Genomic DNA, 20,814 nt, shown 5'->3' with positions numbered 1-20,814 from the left:
GCCGGCGTTGGGCGTACCCGGTGGTTCTAACGGGTACGTTGCGTTCACCCAAATAGCCAACTTATTACTGATTTGGCTTGGCTCCCGTTGGATTTTTAAAAGGCGGCGGTAGTGCGCTTTGGACATTTCTTGAATTTCTTGTGAGCGTCTGTGCAACAAGGTGTAACCTTTCTCTATGGTGAAACCTTTTAGAGGTGTTTCTGCGTTGTATGTTCGATTTAAGTGGTCTTCGCTGCCGTGGTTAGTTTGTTTGGCTGGTTAGTACATGTGCAAACGGTCTTTTGTGATGTTCTGGAGTTGTGGAAGGTCGTCGCCCCTATTGCAAGTACTTGCGTTGTCGCGACATCATTCGAACACTATACGATCAGAGCAGAAACAAGTGCTGTAACCTACCCCGGTTATTGTGTAGGCGTCAGCTCTCGAAGTATTGGTCAATGCACGGTGGGAGCCCGTTTTATCTGCGGATGCGTGCTTGCACAAACTCTGACGAAACTCTGATCATTCGGGACCTATGAAAGCAGTGCTGTGTTGTTTTTGTTCCGTGCTTAGTTCGCCTGTTTACATACTCGCCTGAATGTGTGCTATTGTGATTTGTAAGTTTTCCCCCGTCGGTCTGTACCAGATACCTCGCATTCAGCTGCTTGTCACCTGTGGTTGTTTATAACTTTGCTGCAGAATTTTGTCCTTAAGTCGAATAAACTTTGGAAGGAAATCGTGAAGCTTTACTCCCGGAAAGCGCTTGTACGTCCATAGAATTTACAGTTCAAATGCAACACCTACAAATTTTAGAAGAATTTATAGTTTCCGTAAATTGAAATTGCAGATAAACAGAATTCAATAAATTGAAGATTTCTATATGCACACCAAATAAGTTCTGCAAAGTAAAACGGTTTGTTACATTAAAGTTCAATATATGGAGGTCTAATTGTACAAGATTGATATAGGGGTTGATTGGATACAGGGTGTGCATATTCACACGCCTGGTTCCGTAGTCAGTCGTTACGTGCCGCTCTACTTGGGCAATAAACAATAAACCAAGCAACAATGTTAATGTTTTCGAACTGTTCATATATCGGGAGCACACCAAGAAGGTGATCTAAAAACCTCCAGGCATATGGTGACTTTCTGTTCCAAAAGAAAAAAAAGTAATAGTAATAATGTGTACAGTGGCATAGCAGAGTAAACAAACAAAAAAGCTGTCTTTTTAAGACAATGCTACATTTTTTTTTTCCTAATTACAGCAGCTGTGCAAGGTGTTCTAGACCAGTTACGATATTTGAAAATTCAGTGTGATGGGCCAGTCTGTTTCCCTTAGTGTTATAATGGCCTCATATTCTTGCAAAGTTAATCATATGACTCCTGTATCCTTACTACATTGAACTCCTGAAATGTTTTATCCCGGCCACTGCTCATCCACCATGCTGCTTCTGCTTAATAGTTCTCAAGGCAATTATATTGCCCTCCTCTTCCTATTATTCAGGCAGAGAAACAGATCCACATGGCCATCACAAACTAATTTTCACTTGCACATGCCCTGACGTTCAAAACATTGCAGTTGAGCTGGAAGCTAGAGTCAAGCTAGAAGCTAAAGGGAAGCTAGAATTAGCACTAGTGAAATGTGAAGGTTGTTAGCAAAAGTGCCCACAGTGTGTGAGGCCACAGTTTATGCGAAGATAAAAGTTTTGAGAAAAATTGTATAAATTTTGCAGTTGATATTGTTGTTTTATTAATGCTGCTGTTGCTTTAGTTATCCTTTTTTTTTTAGTCACCATATGTGTTAAATGTCACAGCATTTGATATTATAGCATTGACATATATCAGTGGGTGGGGAGTCCTCATCTGGATAGTTCATTTCTAATGCATACACTTTGCATGGCTTGTTCGCGTTGCCAACACCTACTGTATTACTTTGCTATTAAAACCCTCACAATTGTTTTTCGCACATAAATAAAACAAGCAGTCTAAAAATGTTCCTTTGTCTCATGCAATATAGCGCTCCTCTCAACTAAAGCTGTATGTTCTCGAGACACAAGTTAACAGCTACATGTTAGCTGCAAAACCTCTTAAATTTGCAACAATATTGAATATATTGAGACAAAAAAGCTATCTTGGTGAACATAATGTTGCAGATGCTGACCAGCACATGAGTAGTGCTTCTTTTATTACAAACATTTAATCACATTGCAGAGAGTGTGTACCACTTAAATCACAATCATTTTATTGAGATGTTGTTGTGTCAGTTGCATGTGGCAGAAGCAGGAAATAGTAAGCTGACTCTGCCTTAAAGCAAACATATGCATGAGAGAGCGCTTAAAGCATTACTTGTTCAAACCGAGGCTTTGGTGTCTAGATTTCACGACGAAGAGAGTAAAATGTGAGGTCACTTACCCTGTATACTGAAACCATCTATGACTGGAAGCTTCATTCCACTGAGATGAGCGCAGTGCCACCCCTTGACTGAAGACGACGCTGTGTTTCACAGTAATTGACATGAAGTTTAATTAAAGCTAAGCAACCGCCTGTGTCAAGGAGTGGGGCTGCTGTGCATTTGAATCCATGTGGAGGGTTGAGTGGAGAATACAGAAGTTAGTCATCTTTACCTATCCTTGAGCCTCTTAAGAGATTTCCTACAACATTTAAGCTCAGCCTTTTTGTTTTCTTACAGCATGGTTATTACAGGTGGTACAAAACATTCCATTGTACAGTTTCTATAATTCTTTGGGAAAACATACATCACCTCACTAAACAGGAATAGGCTCAATAGGTTCACTGGTATCATCTATAGTGTTTCCATCCAAGACCTATTGCTACTACAAAGCATTGCACACATTCAGTGACGTAGCCAGAAATTCATTTCAGGGAAGGATTCTCCACTGGCCACTACCACTCCCCCATCACCTCTCTCTCTAGCACTATATAAATGTGTGGAGAGTTTTACATCACACCAAGACAAACTCCTAGCACTCCCCGGACAGGAATGCTTTAGCAATGAGGATGCACATTTTTACGTTGCCAAAACTTTGCTTAACTTCTGACAAAAGTTTTTCATTGCTAAGACTACGCCTAAAATTATGCTATCATCCTTGTGCTGTTTTTAAAAATGACTAATTAAAAATAACATTTTGTTTACAAATTGATGTATTTATATAATGTATATTATGACCTTGTTGGTACATTACTTAGGAAAGTGAACTGCGCTAAAAACATGACAGCGCTCTGTCTTGTGTCTTCTTGTTTGCAGCCCAGACTTGTTGCAGCCCAAGTAACAGTGAAGGTCAGCGTTATTTTCTTACCAGATTTGCTAGTGAGTGGTTCAGCCATGGCTGTGTATGGAAGAGAGCGGGCACTATTTTGCAAGTCGCCTATTACTTAATTGCAGGCATTATGGGCATGCTTCCCTGACACCTGCCTATTCTAAAGACTGCAAAGCAGCGAGCACAGCACATGCTATGACAGGGTAGGTGAATCTCAGCTAAGGCAACTGGCCACAGCTATCTGGTGTTGAGCGATCGAGCAGTGATGAGACAATCCCCCTATGTTCCATAACTTTTCACTTCATTCTTGATACCCTTAATGCGTGTCACCACCCTAGCCCTCTTACTGTATCATCCTCCCCACTTCCTGGAGCTCTCTGAAACTCTTTTCAGCTAATCACTGTCCCACTTTTCAACATTCACGGGGTTGTTGAATGACACAGCATTCTATAACATTCCTATATTTATGTTTCTGTGTGGACATCGAAGCCATTCACCTAGCTCCCATAGTTTGTTGTGGCGGCTTCTTAGCTTCCCTGGTCCAGCACCCCGTCCTTGATATAGATTGCCGCGCGCAAATCAGCATTCTGTAGGCCTTTCTTTCTTGTCCCGTTTTCTCTCCATTTTTTCATTCTTAGCAGTGTGTACAAACTAGCCTGAGAGCAAGCTCTTCTGAAGTTTATTAGCATAATGAAAGTTAGAGTCAATGGAAAGTAAAAGAAGAAAGAAGGTGGGGGGAGTGTTTTTTATGAGTTTTCTAAACAAGCAAGTTGATATAAGTAAGTTGTATAGTAGCAAGCACCAAGTATGAAAGAATAAAAAACACATTTGCACTTCTCGTCTGACGAAATTTACTGTGCTTTTACAGAAATGAAAATCATTGAAAAGGAAGTAAGTGTTTACGTTGAGCACGTAATCTGTAAGCCTCGTAAGCTTATGTCAAGTAAAACAACATGAAATCCTGAGAGATTGAGCTTCTTAAGTACACGTGTTATAATAGGAACACCAACCTTCTTCAGTATGATAAAAGCACTGTAGATCAAGGTTCTCCACGTAGTGGAAACATTGTTAAATCTGTTAAGATGTGAATGTGGGCAAGTTGGTAACAAAGTTCTAACTTGCTAAAGCACATTACTGTCCTCATCGAACTAATGACTATAGTTTCTTGTACATGTGTCTTGATCACATTCAGCACAACATTATGCATTTTTAGCTTTCTTTAATACATTCTGTAGCCCCTCAATGGATTCAAGATGCTAGAAACCTATGTTGAACTACAAAGTGCTTGCCATTAAAAAAGACAAGAAGTCAGTTTCTGTGTTAGAAATATTTATTAGTTAGAGAAAGGCTAAAATTTAGTATGAACATTAGCCATGTCTTGAAGTTTTCATCCTACTCATTTTACAGTTGAAGCTAGCTTGCTTCTCAGGTTACTTGTGCTTAGAATTAAAGCACAACAAACAGATGAATGGCTTGCCGGGGCGTTATTCACAGGAAGTGGTCACTTTTCTCACTCTCACCATAGTGTTTGGGCTACTGCTGGTACTGTTGGCCGCATAGCAGCCAGTGCAGAGCCACTGAGTGTCGTGTGCCGATGTGCCAGTTTTTCTTAGCATGTGGACACTTCTCCCACGGGTTTCTTCGATGTTGTCTTGACGAGGGCCGAACAGTGAATGAGCCAGTTCATCTTGAAATTTTATAATTGGCATAGAGTTTCCTTCAAGCATGCCACGAATGTTCCATGCATTTATGATGACACATCCAACAAGCAACTCAACAGCTACCTTTCTGTACCACTTGAGTCCTTTTCTAAGGAAGTTGTGGTATAACGTCATTTGGTCACTATAGTCGATGCCCTTTTTTGCTGCATTGTAATCGAGACCGGCCTGATGTTTCATTATTGGTGCACCGTCCCTTGTTTTCTTCCCACTGTCCACCAAAGTTGCTTCATATTTGGCGACAGATGTGAGTATCAGAACAGGCCTCTTGTCCATCCACTTCAGTGCCTTCACTCCATTTTTGGACTGAAGTTCGGTAACACTGCCATTTGCAACCTTTACTTCAGTGAGATCTTTTGGCAGCCCTTTCCTCACTGAGCGAACTGTGCCACGAATGAAAGTGTCTTCCTTCAGAAGGCGAAAAGTGAGCGGCAAGCTCATGTAGAAGTTGTCTACGGACAGCGGGCACACAACTTCCTTGTAATTTTGCAGGAGTTTCAAGCATACATCTTTGGCATGTCCGATACCAATTGTTCAGTCACACTTTCCGGCATATACATCAACCTTTAGCCTGTAACCGTCTTTGGTACATGCCTTGAACAGCCTGACTCTGTAAGAACGAAAGTCTGCCACGCCATGGCACTATTGTTTCATCTATCACAACCTCCTTTCCTGGCTCAAGCACAGTGGCAAAAATTTTGGTTCAATTTCTCTACCAGACGATGGATCTTAAAGACATGATCCTGCAACTCTGCAACCAGTTAATTGTCCGCAAAATGCCGGAACCTCAAAAGTAGGGAAAAGGCGGTCACGGCTCATATTTTGACGAATGAGTTCAACACCATACAGGTTACTTTTTGCCCAGTAGTGACTCGGATAGGAAGATGGACGAGATTAATACAAATTGGTATTCCAACAAATGCTTTCGTTTGTTGGAGATTGGTTTCCATCCAATTTTTCAACTTTGATTTAGATTTGGGAGTAGGAAGACTGAGGAGACCAATACAAATCAGTATTCGAATAAATGCTTTAATTTCTTTGGCATTGGTTTCCGTCCAATTTTTCAAGCGTGATTTAGATTTAGGAGTAGTTGACTTCAACACTTGTGTGAACCTGTTTGTTTCATTGACCATCATTTGCCAAATGTCATCCGTAATAAACAGTGAACATAAAGATGGGGCATAACGGCTAGATGGCAACTGAATGATAGTGGGCGGCCTAGAGTACGTGTGGTGTCACACTAGGCGAAGTGGTTGTTGCCGGTGTCCATTTCTCTAGAGATGGGCTGAGAGAAATGAGAGCATTGTATCCTGAATCATTCACCTCAGAATCATCAGTCAGGTCTGACTCTCCATTCGACATGCTGGCTGAGGTCTGTGATGGTTCGTAAACACTATCTTTGTCACTGATTTCACTGTCCACTGCTGAACATCTGACACTGAAGCACTTGACTCATCCGCTGGTGATCGCGAAGTTGCTGGTGCATTCTTCTGGCCCAAAACTAAGTTTATTTGTTTCCTCTGCATTGTGCTTTTTTTTTTCATCCGTAAGGGGCATGAGGATCTATCTATTAGACATGCTGAAAAGTTTGGGAGTAGCAAGAAAAATGCAGGTACTTATTCCAATGGCACGTATTTCAAAGACTGCTGCGAAAGTTTGCAAGAAACCCAACTGAGAAATGCGCCGCCACTACACTCTCCAAAACAAACATGCCACCCCATGTCCAATGCAATAAAAATATATATTAGTTGCAATTTCAAACCTCAGATGGCAACACAAGAGCAAGAATTCTTGCGTGTGGGTCACTGGTGAGTCACGCCACACACAGCATAAAAACGTTTTCGTTGAGTGCATCGTGGATTGCCAGTGGGTCATAGCATTTAACATCAGACAAGTAGTCTACTGGCTATCTATAATCTCACACAACAAAAATCGTACCTCTGAGTTAAAGTGTCATAATGTTATCGCAGCAGCAAGCAGATGAATGCCCGTAACTTCGCTGCTGCATAGGAGCACAGGCTGTGCTGTGATGGCACTCAGAGTGACACGTGACTTAGATTCAAGGCAGCATCAGTTACTTGTTGAATCTGTTGCTGCAGTGAACTAATTAAAGTTTAGAGAAATAATGAAAAATACAACCCGAATGTCTGGGTGCTTTTGTTTTACTTCGCACTGTAGCAAGAGAGATGAATTTCCGTTTCGTCTCCTTTTCCCGACGTTTGCACGTGCGCAGAGAACGAAACTATACGTCATTGTCTACATGTGTTCCAGCATTGCGATCATGAATGCTCTTTTATCCTCTCGCGTTTGCCTCAGTGCTGGGGCACTGACTTATACCGCTAATCACGTGTTCTCGTGTAGAGCGCGCACTATCGTCCGCTACAGGAAACGAGACAAGCGCAACAGCTCGCGCGACACCGTCACCGGAAGTGTGCCGGTGACGGTGAAAAAAGGAAGACGGCAGGGTATACCCGCCGCGACCCCTCGGCTCCGGTATGGGAGAACGCAGTGAAGGAAATTTGCTTACACAGGCGAAACGGGGAATGTCGAGAGAGTGTTTATATAGGCGGCGACGCTCGCCTCCTGAAATCATGCGTTCGCGGCACTTCAATCATTCTCTATCTGCTGTTAATGAACCAATTTGAAAAATGCTTGCGGTAGAACACTTCTTAGAGGGCACGTAACAACTTTCAGTGTATAACCAAAATTTGTTATGTAGCCTGTGAGGGGCCCTTTAAAACAAACTCGGTAAAAATCGGGTGTACTGTGGGATGTTGTTACAGCTGCGTCGAGCTTCACAGCCCTCTACACAAGCATTGCTGTGAAGCCTGTGGCAGAAATAGAGTTTTATTCAATCAAAGGACTGCATAGAGCGCGCTCTCGTGTTGTGCTACGTGAATTAAATCATTCGTTTCCTGCCTGCACAAACGTTTGCATCTCGAGTGGATTTCAAGCACACCGTATAATAACGTGCAGTTCCGTCGTGCTTCGCAGCACTATACACAAGCACTGCCGTAAAGCTAGTGGCAAAAGTACGATGTCATGAAACCAGATCAATGCATATACCTCGCTATTTTGGTGCGCTGCGTGAATGGAAACATTGCTTGCCTGCCTGAACAAACGTTTGCATCTCGAGTTAATATCAAACAAATCATATAATATGTGCAGTTTCGTCGAGCGCTTCACCGCACTGCATGCAAGCATTGCCGTAAAGCCTGTAGTATAAATAGGGTTTCATGAAGTCAAATTAATGCGCAAACCTCGCACTTGTGGTGTACAAGGTAAACAAAGAATTCGTTGCCATGTCTCCGCAGTAGTTTGTCACGTTGATTTGTGTGAGCATATTGGTTCATGTGCTCCATCTACCTCTGTGATGAGAAAATAAGCAAGAATATCAGCTGCTATGTGTCGATGCATATGCTTTTTATTACAAGGTGTAGGAGCAGTACATCTTACTGCATGAGTAAACCACTCATGGAAACAGTACGTTCCTTGAACATTGTAGCTATTTAATAGCCTAGGAAGCGCGCTATATTGGAAGTTGCAATTTTTTTTCTGTTCGCAAAATTCAATAACTCGATGCTTTTTCTAAAAGCAAAAAATTATAAATTTCGCAATGATACGTATGCTGCGTCAGTAAGTTAAGTAGGCAGCACATAATTAGGCTAAACCAGAGGAATATCCGCAGGTATTTATACAAATGTACAAAGTATTTAAAAAAAATGTTTTCTCAAATGTTTTCATTGTGGAGTAAGGAGTTGCATGTGCGTCCAGCGCTGATTTCCAGCGCTTAATTTTTGTTGAACCTTGATGTAACAAAGACGTAACACTCAGCACTCTATTTTGTTACATCAATTTTTTTTTTACAATGGAACAATGCATTCTACTATACGTGCCGCTCATGCGCCCCAAAATTTTCAGGTTGTTCAAGTTTTCAGGTTGTTCACTATGTGATGTAGGAAGGGTAAAATTGATGGGAAATCCCAATATTCTCGGGCATATCGCGAAAAATATGGCCCAAGTCAAGTGTCATTTTAGGCTTCACTGTCCCCTTATATAGGGCAAATAGTAATAGTTTGAATTCTATGGACGCTGGTTGCTTTTTCTGACTTAACCTAGGCAGTGCTCAGCTCTCAGTTGAAAGGAACAGGTAAACAGGAGGACTTGCCACATAAGCAGAAGGTAACACTCCAGACTTAAGCTTAATATACTGTGTGCTTCCACAGCCCTAGGGGGCTAGTCTGTAAGTGTTGACTAAGTGGACTGTCCATTCCAGTACACGCTGAATGAATAGAGCACGAGAGCCCATGGTGATGATTGCCACTTGCTCTACCAGCTTATAGCTCTACCTAATCAGTGTGTGCTGAAACAGTCCACTTAGTGGATCCTTACAGAATCCTTCCCTAGACTGATGTTTATGTTGGTAGGTTGCAAGTATTGCACTTTCTTTCCTTTGATGTGGGCAGTTCCCACATATGGATGCAATTTAACATATTGTATTCATATTGCCTTTGGTCTATACATATCTAATTAATGCTTATAACCAGGCCTACAAGCTCTTGTACTGCATATTTATATAGCCTTCTCTTTGGAGAATGGAGCCATTCTCCATTATACCCTCAAGCACGTGAAGTAGACACTGCAATAACCCCAAGGGAGGGGGGACAGTAACGCAAAAACCTTACTGGGCTTGTGGTGCTGCTGAAGGATGCACACATACCATTTATGCTAAAATTCCCAGCAGACATTCCAAAGTTTGTACGAGTTCGACTTTAGCTGGCTGAACTGAATGATTCATATTGAAGGCAATTCTTGCAACATTTGGTCAAACTGAATGAAACTGGACAGCACAATTAGCTGTGTTCATCTAACATTTATACGACTGCTGCCCCGAGCATTTTGCCTGTTACTTTGCCTTTCGTTTCTGAACTATCAAGTTCAAGTACACACATACTTTATCACTGTACAAGTAGAATGGCTTCAAGGCTTTTCCTGGGCATTCAACAGTCACTATTTATTCCTATAAACCTTCCTGCATGTGAAGGCAAAAGAAACTTATTAATTCATGCTGGAAGTATAAAAAGACAGGTATTTGCACAGAAAATGTTTATTTTGAGCACCGAGGTTCTTGCTGATGTAGATATGGTGCTGGCTCCCTCCTTGCCCGAAGCATGTGCTTGCTGTACACAGCACCAGATGATGGCTTCCTAGGTCAAAAGATCAAAGTGAAATAAGAGGCATTTTGTTTTAGCCCTGGAAAGAAAAAGCAGGATTGAGACATTAACATGTATAAAAAATACTTGCCTAAAGAAAAATTAATACACAAGCAAATTCACTAAAGAGGTTCACTTTCAAGAGCGAAAGTATGGTTACGATGAAAATTACAAGGAAGCTTCACTGCTCATTGAGGTTTCGGTTCAGTAGTTGTTGAGCCACGAGGGTTAGCATGCTACATCTTGCATATTATGTTTTGTAGAACAATATTGCACTTTGAACAATGTAGTGCCTATTTAAATGAACTGACAAGGAACGCTGAAACTCCAGGCTAGTTTGGTCTGCACAAGATATGATACAGACACTGTACTGCATTCATTTAGTGTTTTTGTCACTGATCTCATGCACAAAGGTCATTCACACCTATCCTACATGAAATGCAGTTACTTCTTTGAAGCTTCATCTAGTCCTTGAATTTGCTGCATGCTTATGTCTAAGGGAGTTCGTTTGGTTCCTGTTAATGTAGTACATCTAAGCAACTGTTATCAAATGCCCATAGTGTTCCCTTGCATGTACAAAACATTTTTGGCCCTTTCAATGCACAATACTCATTACATTTGACACTTGGGACTCGTGCAAGGCGCCATTTAGTACTATATGCTTGTCCACATCTGATAATACTTTCACAGCTGGGTCATTCCCATGCCAAATGCCTTGGTTATTACTGTGACCTTCTCACACTTTTCCTTTAGAATCTTCTTGTCCACTTTTAAGGAAGCACCCCACGACACAATGTCTCCATCCTAGTGGTGCTATGGAGTTAACTTATGTGCTAGTTGTAGCAGATGACGTCAACTGAAGGCCACTGAAGATAAAACTCTCTGCGACAATTCCTTTTACACAAAAAATGCAAACAATACAGAATAGTCAAAATGTAGTTATCTGGCAAGACTGGCTGCATCCATCATCTTTGTTTGGCGCAATTCTGAGGTGGCTCCATGTTACAAGACGCTTGGCGATTATTGCCATGCGACTGTTTGGGACTCTATAAAACACAAGAATTGCCTTACTCCGGCCTTTCTCTTTGTGCAGCGGCCAAGGTTATTATTCGTCCAATTGCACCGTGTCCTGTTTGTGTGTCCATAGACTAAATTCTTCACCACATTGTTTTTGCCGTATTTCGTGAGTGACCCATGAACTCATCTTGGGGTGGGACTTCTTATCTTTGGCGTTTGCTTCTATCTCTTGTCGTCAGCGCCTCACACAACTGGATGATGCCACTGGCAATTCTCTTCCTAACCACGAAGAATGCATTCGTCTCGTCACCTCTTCCGATTACGTTCTTTGGCCACCTAGAGAAAAGATTATAGGTGTCAACTCCTGTAACATTGTGGATGGCGGCGTATTCATTCTACCCTATGACCATACCCTATCTCGAGCAATTCTGATTACCCCTGGCCTTATTCGCTTCTCTGAGGGGTCTGCATTGCTTACTGCAATAAACCAAATCGAACCCCAACTGTTGCCTCGTGGATCAACTGTCACTTGAGCTGTTGACACTCATGTCGTTGCAATTGTCACGAAGACAGCTCAGTGTGTTCTTGCGTCTGTTACCGTGCGCTGAACAAAATTGTGCGCAAAGATGTTCACCCCGTGTCACGGATGGATGATGCACTAGATTCACTCCACGGTGCTGAGTATTTTTCTAGCCTTGACTTTAGACCAGGCTACTGGCAAATACCGATGTCCAAATCCGACAAAGCAAAAACGACATTTGCTACCCCTGATGGGCTCTACGAGTTCAGTGCGATGCGTTTTGGACTCTGCAATGTGCCTGCCACATTCGAACGCATGATCGATAAGTCTTCTGTGGCTTGAAATGGAAATTCAGCAACACTTCATTTGGGCCTAGTTGGTACATACTTCTGAACTAAACGTAACAGCGCAAACATATAAGACGAGCCACAAAAAGAAAGACACGACACACACTGGCGCTGTTTGTGGCTCGTCTTATATGTTTGCGCTGTTACGTTTAGTTCAGAAGTTGAAATGGAAAACCTGTCTGTGCTATCTCGACGACATTGTGTTTTCAAACATGTTCTCACAACATTTGCAACATCTTGATGAAGTCCTTGCCTGTCTTGCAAATGCTGGTTTGCAGCTCAACACACGCACACGCGCGTGTGCGCGCACACACATACACACACACACACAAATGCAGTTTGGCCAGCAAGGCCATCAAAGTTCTGGGGCACATAGTCTGCAAAGAAGGCATTCGTCCGGACCCCGAGAAGCTTACTGCCATCCTCGAATTTTGTGTCCACTGCGTCAAAAAGACATGCACAGTTTTCTTGGACTTGCTTCTTCCGGCACTTCATATGCAACTTCGCTACACTTACGTCCCCGCTCCATCAACTCCTCCCCAGTAATGCACCCTTTGTTTCGTCCGACGAATGTGAACATGCTTTCCTGCTTTTGCAACATGCCCTGACGTCAGACCCAGTACTGCGCCACTTTGATCCAACCGCGCCCACCATCTTTCACACCGACGCTAGCAGTCAGTCTCGGTGCCATTATACTACAATGCGACAACACATTCCGCGAACGAGTAATTGCTTAGGCTAGTCGTGCACTAACCAGTGCAGAAAATTACTACACCATAACCAAGCAGGAGTGCTTTGCTGTTGGGCCGTGCAAAAATTTCACCCATGTCTTCATGGCCGCCATTTCACAGTCGTTACCGACCATAACACACTGTGCTGGCTTTCATCGCTAAAGAATTTATCAGGTCACCTGGGTTGCTGTGTGCTTCACCTACAGGAGTACGATTTCAATGTCACCTACAGGGCTGCAAAGAAGCATCAAGACACCAATGCTCTCTCTTGCTACCCTCTGCCGAATCATGACGATTCACCATAACCTCTCCGTGATTGTGTACGTCCTGAGTCCTCTTCATCGGCTTTACCCATTGTAGCCCTCGAATGGCTAAGACACAACAGCCCATCTGTCCTTGTGTCCCACTAACGCATCGACCCATACTGCTGAACTATTCTCCAACGCATGGAAGATTCTTCGTGACCTCCAAACGCCTGACTTCGTCGACAACTTAATCAATTCAAGCTGCACAATGGGGTTTTACATCGCAACATTTATCACATCGATGGCAACAAATGGGTCCCGGTCATACCATGTTCTCTGCAATGTGAGGTGCTTGAAGCCTTTCATGATCATGCGACAACTGGTCCTCTAGGCTACCACAAGACTTACAACAGAATATGAAGTTGCTGCTCCTGGCCTGGCCCATCTTCAGCCGTTGCGAAGTATGTTGCACCCTGCGTTCATTGTCAAAGCAAACCCAACAGCTCCTTCTGGCTCTTTACAACCTCTGCCTTGTCCCGCTTCGCCTTTTGAAGTAGTTGGAATAGACTTGTACGGTCCTCTTCCCATGACCTCACATGGAAATCGTTGGATTGCAACGGCCATAGACCATCCAACACGCTATGCGGAGACAGCATCTCTACCATCCTGGACTGCTGCTGAAGTCGCCGATTTCTTTCTACACAACATTATCTTACACCGCAGCGCTCCGCGCGTTCTCCTCAGTGACCGCAGCAGTCTTCCTATCTTCTATCCTCACCGAAGTTCTGTGCGCCTCTAACACAATTCGCAAGACGACTTCCAGTTACCATGCGCAGACCAACAGCTTGATTGCGATGTACAGTCACGTGCAATATGAATTGCAACACCAGTGCCCGTGGTCGAAGGGGTTCCAAGGCTGTACGGCTGTGCAGACACATGGTAAGTTCCAGACCGAAACACAGCTTCAATTAGTGGTGTCTATTAAACTGCTATTTCGAATGTCAGAGCTGCTGCGCAGGCCGTGGAGCCCCTTCAACAACGAACAAGAGTGTTGCAAGTCATATTGCATGCGACTGTACATCTACCCTGGCCACACGAACGGGGATGCAATCCTGTCGTTCATGACATTCGCCTATAACATGGCTACGCAACGTACTACTGGATTTTAACATTTTTTCTTCATCTATGGCTGTTCACCAAGTTTCATTCTTGATGTATCATTCCTTTCGACTCCTGTACCCCCATCAGTTCCTTTCTTGGAACAGTTTGTGTCTCGCCTCGCAGAGTGCAGACGCCTCGCCCCGCTTAACACCGACGTCTCCCAGGACGCTCGCAAGTTTCGTTACGACTCGACCCACTGTGCTGTCCCTTTTTCTCCTGGTGACAAAGTTCTTTGGACTCCTGTGTGCCTTCCTGGCTTATGCAAAAAAGTTTTGCAACACTTCTTGCTTATGCAACACTTCTTGAATGCCCACACCACCATATCGTCGGGCAGCGAGCACAACCTGCGACACCCATGTGGCCACAGTGACGAGAGGCGGCCTGCGCAGCTGGCCGGTTGGGGTCATCAGGTTGTCGCCGGCCATCCACTGATTATATTGTTCACGGACACGGTCTTTAACAGGCTTGTTGAGCACGACGTCCAGTGGCTGAAGTGTTGACGTCATGCCTCCCGGAATGACGGCGAGTTCCGTCCTCCCGTCGCGGAGTGCCAGCTTCAATCCTGCGGTCAAGTGCCCGCGAAAGGCATCCAAGACGAGCATGCTCGGACACCGCAAGAGTGCCCCTGGTTGCCGATTCCAGACGGTCTTAATCCAATTGAGCATGAGGGCCTCGTCCATATAGCCCTTTTCATTCACGCGAACGACATCCTGTGGGAAAGCCTCTTTCGGCAGCATCTTCCCCTTGAATATTATGTATGGGGGCAGCTTTCTGCCATCTGCAGTACACGCGAGCATCACCGTGAATGCTCGTTCCCCGTAGAAAGAAGCTCGACTTCTTTTGTGCCGCGTTCGCACACTGTGGTGAGCGACGGCATGTCGAACCACACCGGCATTTCATCAGCGTTGCCGATCTGTACCAACATGTAGCCATGCTGCTGCCGGAGACGGAAAACATAGCGCTGGAATTCGACCAACTTGCCCTCGTATGCCTCTGGCTGCTTCTGCCAGATTGATTTGCACTGTCGAAGTGCGAATCCCTTGCGTTGCATGAAGCGACGAACCCAATAAATGGAGCCCTTGAATTGTTCCTTGGGCAGTCCGGATTTTCGGGCGATCTCAATAGCTTTGATGCAGATGAGTTCTGCTGTGACTGGCAAAGATCTGGCACGATGTTCGCGGACAAAATCCGCCACCCTGTCTTTGAGCTCCGGGTGCACTGCGCCATAGAATAAAGAACTTCGTCAGAATAAAGAACCGCGCAGCGCCCGCGAGTTGGGCCGCGTCGGTCACCAAGGGGGCGATAACAATGTGGATGCCGAAAGGTCTGCGCTCCTACATGCTGGCAGACGACTATTCATGCTGTGCCAAGGGCTGGTATGTAAGTCAAGGGGTGAACTTTTAGTAATATTTTTGGGAAAAAACCTCAACCTATATTCCGCACTATACGGTACTCGGACTGCTGGAGACATATGCCGTGGCCGAGAACCTACGGCTTCCCGACTACTCGGGTGCCACCACCTGTGCCACACGCAGTTGCACTGCGGCACCCTGCCTAGATGGAGTCCATAAGCCAGGAAAGCCACGCACGGCAATCTATGTCCGCAGCACCCTGGCGCGTGCTGTTCTACCTGTTGCTGACATCGCCGGTGGCCCCTTGGAGTCATGCGCCGTTGTGGTACGCCTTGGCAGCCAGGACACGGCTGTGGCGAGCATCTGCATCCGTCCAGGAAAGCCGTGGGATCCCTCCAGCTTCATCCAGCTGGCTGTTCGCCTTGGTGGGCATGCAGTCCTGTGCAGTGACTTCAACGCACACCACACGGATTGGGGAAGCCGCAGCTGCACCCGCTGAGGCAAAGGCCTCACAGATGCCATCAGCTGAGCTGGCCTGCTGACCTTGGAACACCAGGGAGCCCACCTACGTCTACCGCAGAGCTCGCACGGCCATTGACCTCTCCCTCAACACTGAGCAGTGCTCCTACTCCTGGGCCACAACTTCGGACAAATGGGGGTCTGACCACTTCTCTATTGTGATCAGCCCCAGGTCTGGGAGAAGGCCTAGGTCAAGAACTTACGTCACAGACTGGTCCCTGTTCCGGAAGCACTGCAGCAAGTTGGACGATGGCCGTGACTTCCTGAGCGCCATCGTGGATTGTGCTCAGGCTGCCACTGTTCAGTGCTCTACCCAACCAGATACCCCCGCTCCGGACCTCCACCTGCTCAACATTCGTGCCTCCAGGCGCCGTATGGAGCATGGAGCAATCCGGACGGGCAAGGCAGAGCATTGGACCGAGTACAGACGTGCAGATGCCCGCTGCAGACGCCAAGCCCGGCGCAGGAGGAGCCTCTGCTCTGCCATCGAGGCAGGTCCAGGGGACCCCTGGCTTGGAGACTGCTCAAATCCCTCACCAGCAGGAGAGGAAGCCTACAACCTGTCCTCGCCGTGGCCATCACGCTGAGCATCAGCGAAGAGGCCCTTGCGGAGCTCCTCGCCAACCAGTTTGCGCTGGCTGTACCACGCACTGCAGCCATCCTGAAGATAGGGCAGCCTTCCGTCAGCCTGCCTAGCTGCCTGCACAACCACCACACAGGTTCTTCGCTTCTGTAAATGGCCTGTCATCCAGTCTTGGGAGCCTGGCCTCACAGTTCATTGGCCCAGAAAGCAGTCCGAGCGCTTTTTCGCTACCTGAGGGCAACAGACTTGAGTGCCCGACTATAGACATCCTACACTTAAGTTCTCTCTCTTCCTCTTTCACTCCCCATTCCCCTCCCCACGTGTAGGGTAGCAAACTGGACTCAGCCTGGTTAACCTCCCTGCCTTTCCGTCTTCCCTTCTCTCTCACCACCCAGGGTGGCCATCGAGCCAGGTTATGGCTATCTACCAGGACCCGCTGACGCTGCACGAGCTCCAAGCATCGCAGTGCACCAGGAGCCCAGTGCACCAGGAACCCAAATGCTTCGCAACCTGGCCGCCAGCGAGCAGCTGCACCTGCTTGACTGCTTAAACATCTGGCAGTCAGGGCAGGTGCCGGAGTCATGGCGCACAGCCTACGTGGCCCCCATCCTGAAGGCCGGCTGAAAAACGTGAGCTCCTATCGGCCAGTCTCACTCACCTCTGCTGCTTGCAAGCTGATGGAGGCCATTGCTTTCTGGCCGATGAGCAGATAGGCTTCCGGCGGAGCTGATGCAGTGCGGACTCCATCGTGGACGTGGTCTCCACGCTGGAAGAGGCCAAGGCCTGCGGTGACGCCGTGCTCCTGGTGCTTATCGGCATGAAGGGGGCCTTTGACGGCCTGCCCTATCCAGTCGTTCAGCAGGCCCTGGACCTATTTGGTAGAGGGCGTCCCACAAGGATCAGTGGTGAGCCCTTTCCTGTTCAACCTGGCCCGACTGCTTGCTGTCCTGCAGACTGACCCCCACAACCACGTGAATACCTCCATCAACGCGGACCACATCACCCTATGTGTGCGAAATCCACCACACAGCCACAGCAGTGCGCGCTCGGCTCTGCAAAGAGCCCTCGACACCGCCGCTGCTTACCTGAGCTGCATTGGCCTTGCCATCTCGGCAAGGAAGACGGAGGCCATGCTGCTCCACCCAAGAGCAACCGCCCGCTGCACAGCTGCAACTGGAAGGCGACCTTGAAGCCCGGCAGTGACGTACCCGGGGCTACACGTTCATCACCGGCTGACCTGGCTGCCTGCTGTCAAGACCCTGCATGTCCAGGTCCTCCGGGTCCACAAGGCAGTCTCCCAGCTTGTTGCCCGAGGACAGAGCTGCACCACTAGGTGGGCTCTACAGCTGTACCATGCAGTAGCCACCTCACGCCTGCGGTACGTCCTCCCACTCGTGGCACTACCACGTGCCCGTCTCAAGAAGCTGGAGCTGCAGCATAGGGCCGAGATTAGGTTCTGCCTGGGCGATCCCTGCAGCTCTGAAATCGCTGCAACCTTGGCCGAGGCAGGAGCATGGTCCCCATCACTCCTGTCACAGCCCACATTCTACAATCAGCCACAGCTGTGCACATCGCTGAATGACACTGCGTTCAGGAATATCGGTCACATACCGACCGCACACACAACCCCCATCACACCTGCACTGAGCATTACGCTGCGGAGAAAGCTTATCAGTGAATGGCTACTGACAGCGCAGCGAAATTTTGGTTCTAAAGCAATTTTTCCCGACCGTGCAATGAGGCCGCAATGCGAGACCGCAACGAGGCCGCAATTTGGTGACTTTATTCACTACCGCCCTTAGCCGGCAGATCTGAACCGTGCATCAGGAATGTGCATTTCCATTGGGGAACAATAGAAACTCTTATTTAGGCTAAACAAGCGCGCGTACGTACGTACTTACATGCGGTAGTTCTGAACTTAGTGTCACACATTACCTCCCCCCTCTTCTTTGGCTTCTGGATTGGATTGGCGCGGCTCGCTACGTGCTTGCGCGCGCTTTTCCTAGCGCAGATTGGTGTGCGCCTGGTTTCTGCACTAGGCTGTTATGCGATCGCTTTTTCGAGCGCAGATTGATGTGAGCCTGGTTTCTGCACTAGGTTTCTGCACTAGGCTTCTGCACGATCGCCTGCTTTTTGCACTGGGCTTTCAAAAGGCGAAGTGAGCGTCGCTTACTGCAGGCGGCAAGTGATTTGGCTCACGTACTGCGTGAGCAAAAACATAGGCACGTGGCTCATGAAGGAGATGACCGGCGACTTGCTTAATCTGTCGGACCATGTCATCGCCGACTGGAGGAACTACGCTCGTGAGGTCGTGCGGGACGAGCTGCTGGCGCGACCCCCACTCAGTGGCCCCGGGAGGATTGTGCAAATTGATGAATGCCCCCCTTCGCGGCAAGCGAAAATACAATCGAGGCCGCCTGATGACGGGCGACAACGTTCCGCCGAGCCGCCAAAATTACGGCGGCATTGCAGATGGTGGACCATGGGTATTCGGCATGATCTGCGTGACCACCGGGGAGCTCCGACTATTCAAGGTCGACCGACGAGACGCGGCGACGCTAGGCCCCATTATTGCAGCCAACGTTGAACCGGGAACCACCATCCACAGTGATGAATGGGCCCCATACAACTGCATCCCGAACTTGGTGGGGGCTAACGGAGCAAGACTGAATTTGCAATGGGATGCTGTTAACCACAGCATGAACTTTGTAGACCCAATCACGGGCGCTCACACCCAGAAAATCGAAAGCTACTGGCAGAAGGTGAAGCGCTACCTCGACTCCGCCGGCTACAGGGTGACTCTACAGCTTCTCGAGTCGCACCTGATATGGCTATGGTGGGCATCGATTAATAGGCACATGCGCTGCAAGGACTCGTTTCTGCGTTTATTAGAAGCGATCGCACGGCGCTACCCAGTGTGACATAGTAATGGAAATTAAAGCGCACTTTTCTGACCCTTTGCTTTTGTATGAATGTTTACCGGCATTGCTGCGCGCTTCCATACACGGTAGGCCCGCGGCGCTGCACTTCCGCAGTAAGCGACGCTCACTTCGCCGTTTGAAAACCCAGTGCAAAAAGCAGGCGATCGTGCAAAAGCCTAGTGCAGAAACCAGGCTCACATCAATCTGCGCTCGAAAAAGCGATCGCATAACAGCCTAGTGCAGAAACCAGGCGCACACCAATCTGCGCTCGGAAAAGCGCGCGCAAGCACGTAGCGAGCCGCGCCAATCCAATCCAGAAGCTAAAGAAGAGGGGGGGAAGTAATGTGTGACACTAAGTTCAGAACTACCCTTACATGCCGCACTCGGGACATCTGCCATTCAAATATTCTGCCATGTAGCAGCACCGTAACCAAGTAATGTTACTGTTACGTGCTTCTGACAAAGACTCTAAATAACTCTGAAGGAGCGCAGTTCCGTGTAATATACGTTCTCTGCATTAGGACACTGTAGCACTGGCTGGCCGGTGTGGCGGTCCCTGCAATGCATCACAAAAGCTCGTGAGGAACCTGGCTATAAAGTATCATCACAGAACACCTATATATGGCATCATGCAGTCGAAAGATTAGCTACGCGTTGTAGATGCACATCAAACGCAAAGACGAAGTATACTTACGAGAAGCAAAAGCCCGAAAAATAAGCGATCCACCGCTTCGTGCACTCCGAGCCTGCCATATGCCATATTATGCCGCCAAAAAGGCCAGATGTGACATCACGGACGTGAAAAAACAAAGACCGGATGTGGCGTCCCGGACGTGACGTTTGGGTGAACCTAACGCTTGCGCTGCGTTCACCGGGTGAACGCAGACACTTTCAATATAAAGCCAAAAATACATTTTAATATCACCATTTTATAAACGCTTCATAAACGGGTTTTCTATTAACATTTTCTAAAACAAATAAAAGGTTTTGTTTAAAGTATTCGAACTGCTCTTCTTGCAGTGTACGAGCTTGTTGGTGACGTCATGGCGGAAAAATTTGTTCGAAAGGCGCGTTTTTCACCGCAAGAAAAAAAGATAGGTAATCAACAGAATTCGCACATGCAATATTTAGCTGATTAGCTGATACACACAAAGTCTACTCGGTTCAAACATCGACGCGTATTCGCCAGCCTGTCGCAATCGTCCGCAAGCACCCGCTCTTCGCGAGCGCGGA

General features: G+C 46.9%; 2 long non-coding RNA genes across 4 annotated transcripts; one reads left to right on the top strand and one right to left on the bottom strand.

Moving 5' to 3' along the window:
- The first annotated feature begins 39 nt into the window (after positions 1-39).
- On the top strand, positions 40-17,190 carry LOC139059073 (uncharacterized). Its single transcript, XR_011513870.1, has 3 exons — positions 40-257; positions 3,242-3,274; positions 17,056-17,190. It is a non-coding gene; the product is annotated as an uncharacterized lncRNA (long non-coding RNA).
- LOC139059072 (uncharacterized) lies at positions 10,066-20,416 on the bottom strand. Of its 3 annotated transcripts, XR_011513868.1 has the most exons (4): positions 19,956-20,401; positions 17,746-18,090; positions 17,319-17,614; positions 10,066-10,179 (listed from the first exon to the last, which is right to left on the bottom strand). It is a non-coding gene; the product is annotated as an uncharacterized lncRNA (long non-coding RNA). The 3 variants fall into 3 exon arrangements; XR_011513867.1 differs by lacking the exon at positions 10,066-10,179 and having other exon boundaries at positions 10,186-17,614; positions 19,956-20,416; XR_011513869.1 differs by lacking the exon at positions 10,066-10,179 and having other exon boundaries at positions 10,186-17,614; positions 20,276-20,414.
- Positions 20,417-20,814: the final 398 nt, after the last annotated feature.

The sequence above is a fragment of the Dermacentor albipictus genome, chromosome 4, assembly GCF_038994185.2.
Source record: "Dermacentor albipictus isolate Rhodes 1998 colony chromosome 4, USDA_Dalb.pri_finalv2, whole genome shotgun sequence".
NCBI classification, from domain to species: Eukaryota; Metazoa; Arthropoda; class Arachnida; order Ixodida; family Ixodidae; genus Dermacentor; species Dermacentor albipictus.
Note: the sequence above shows the minus strand (reverse complement) of the source record. Positions and strands in the feature narration are given on the sequence as shown.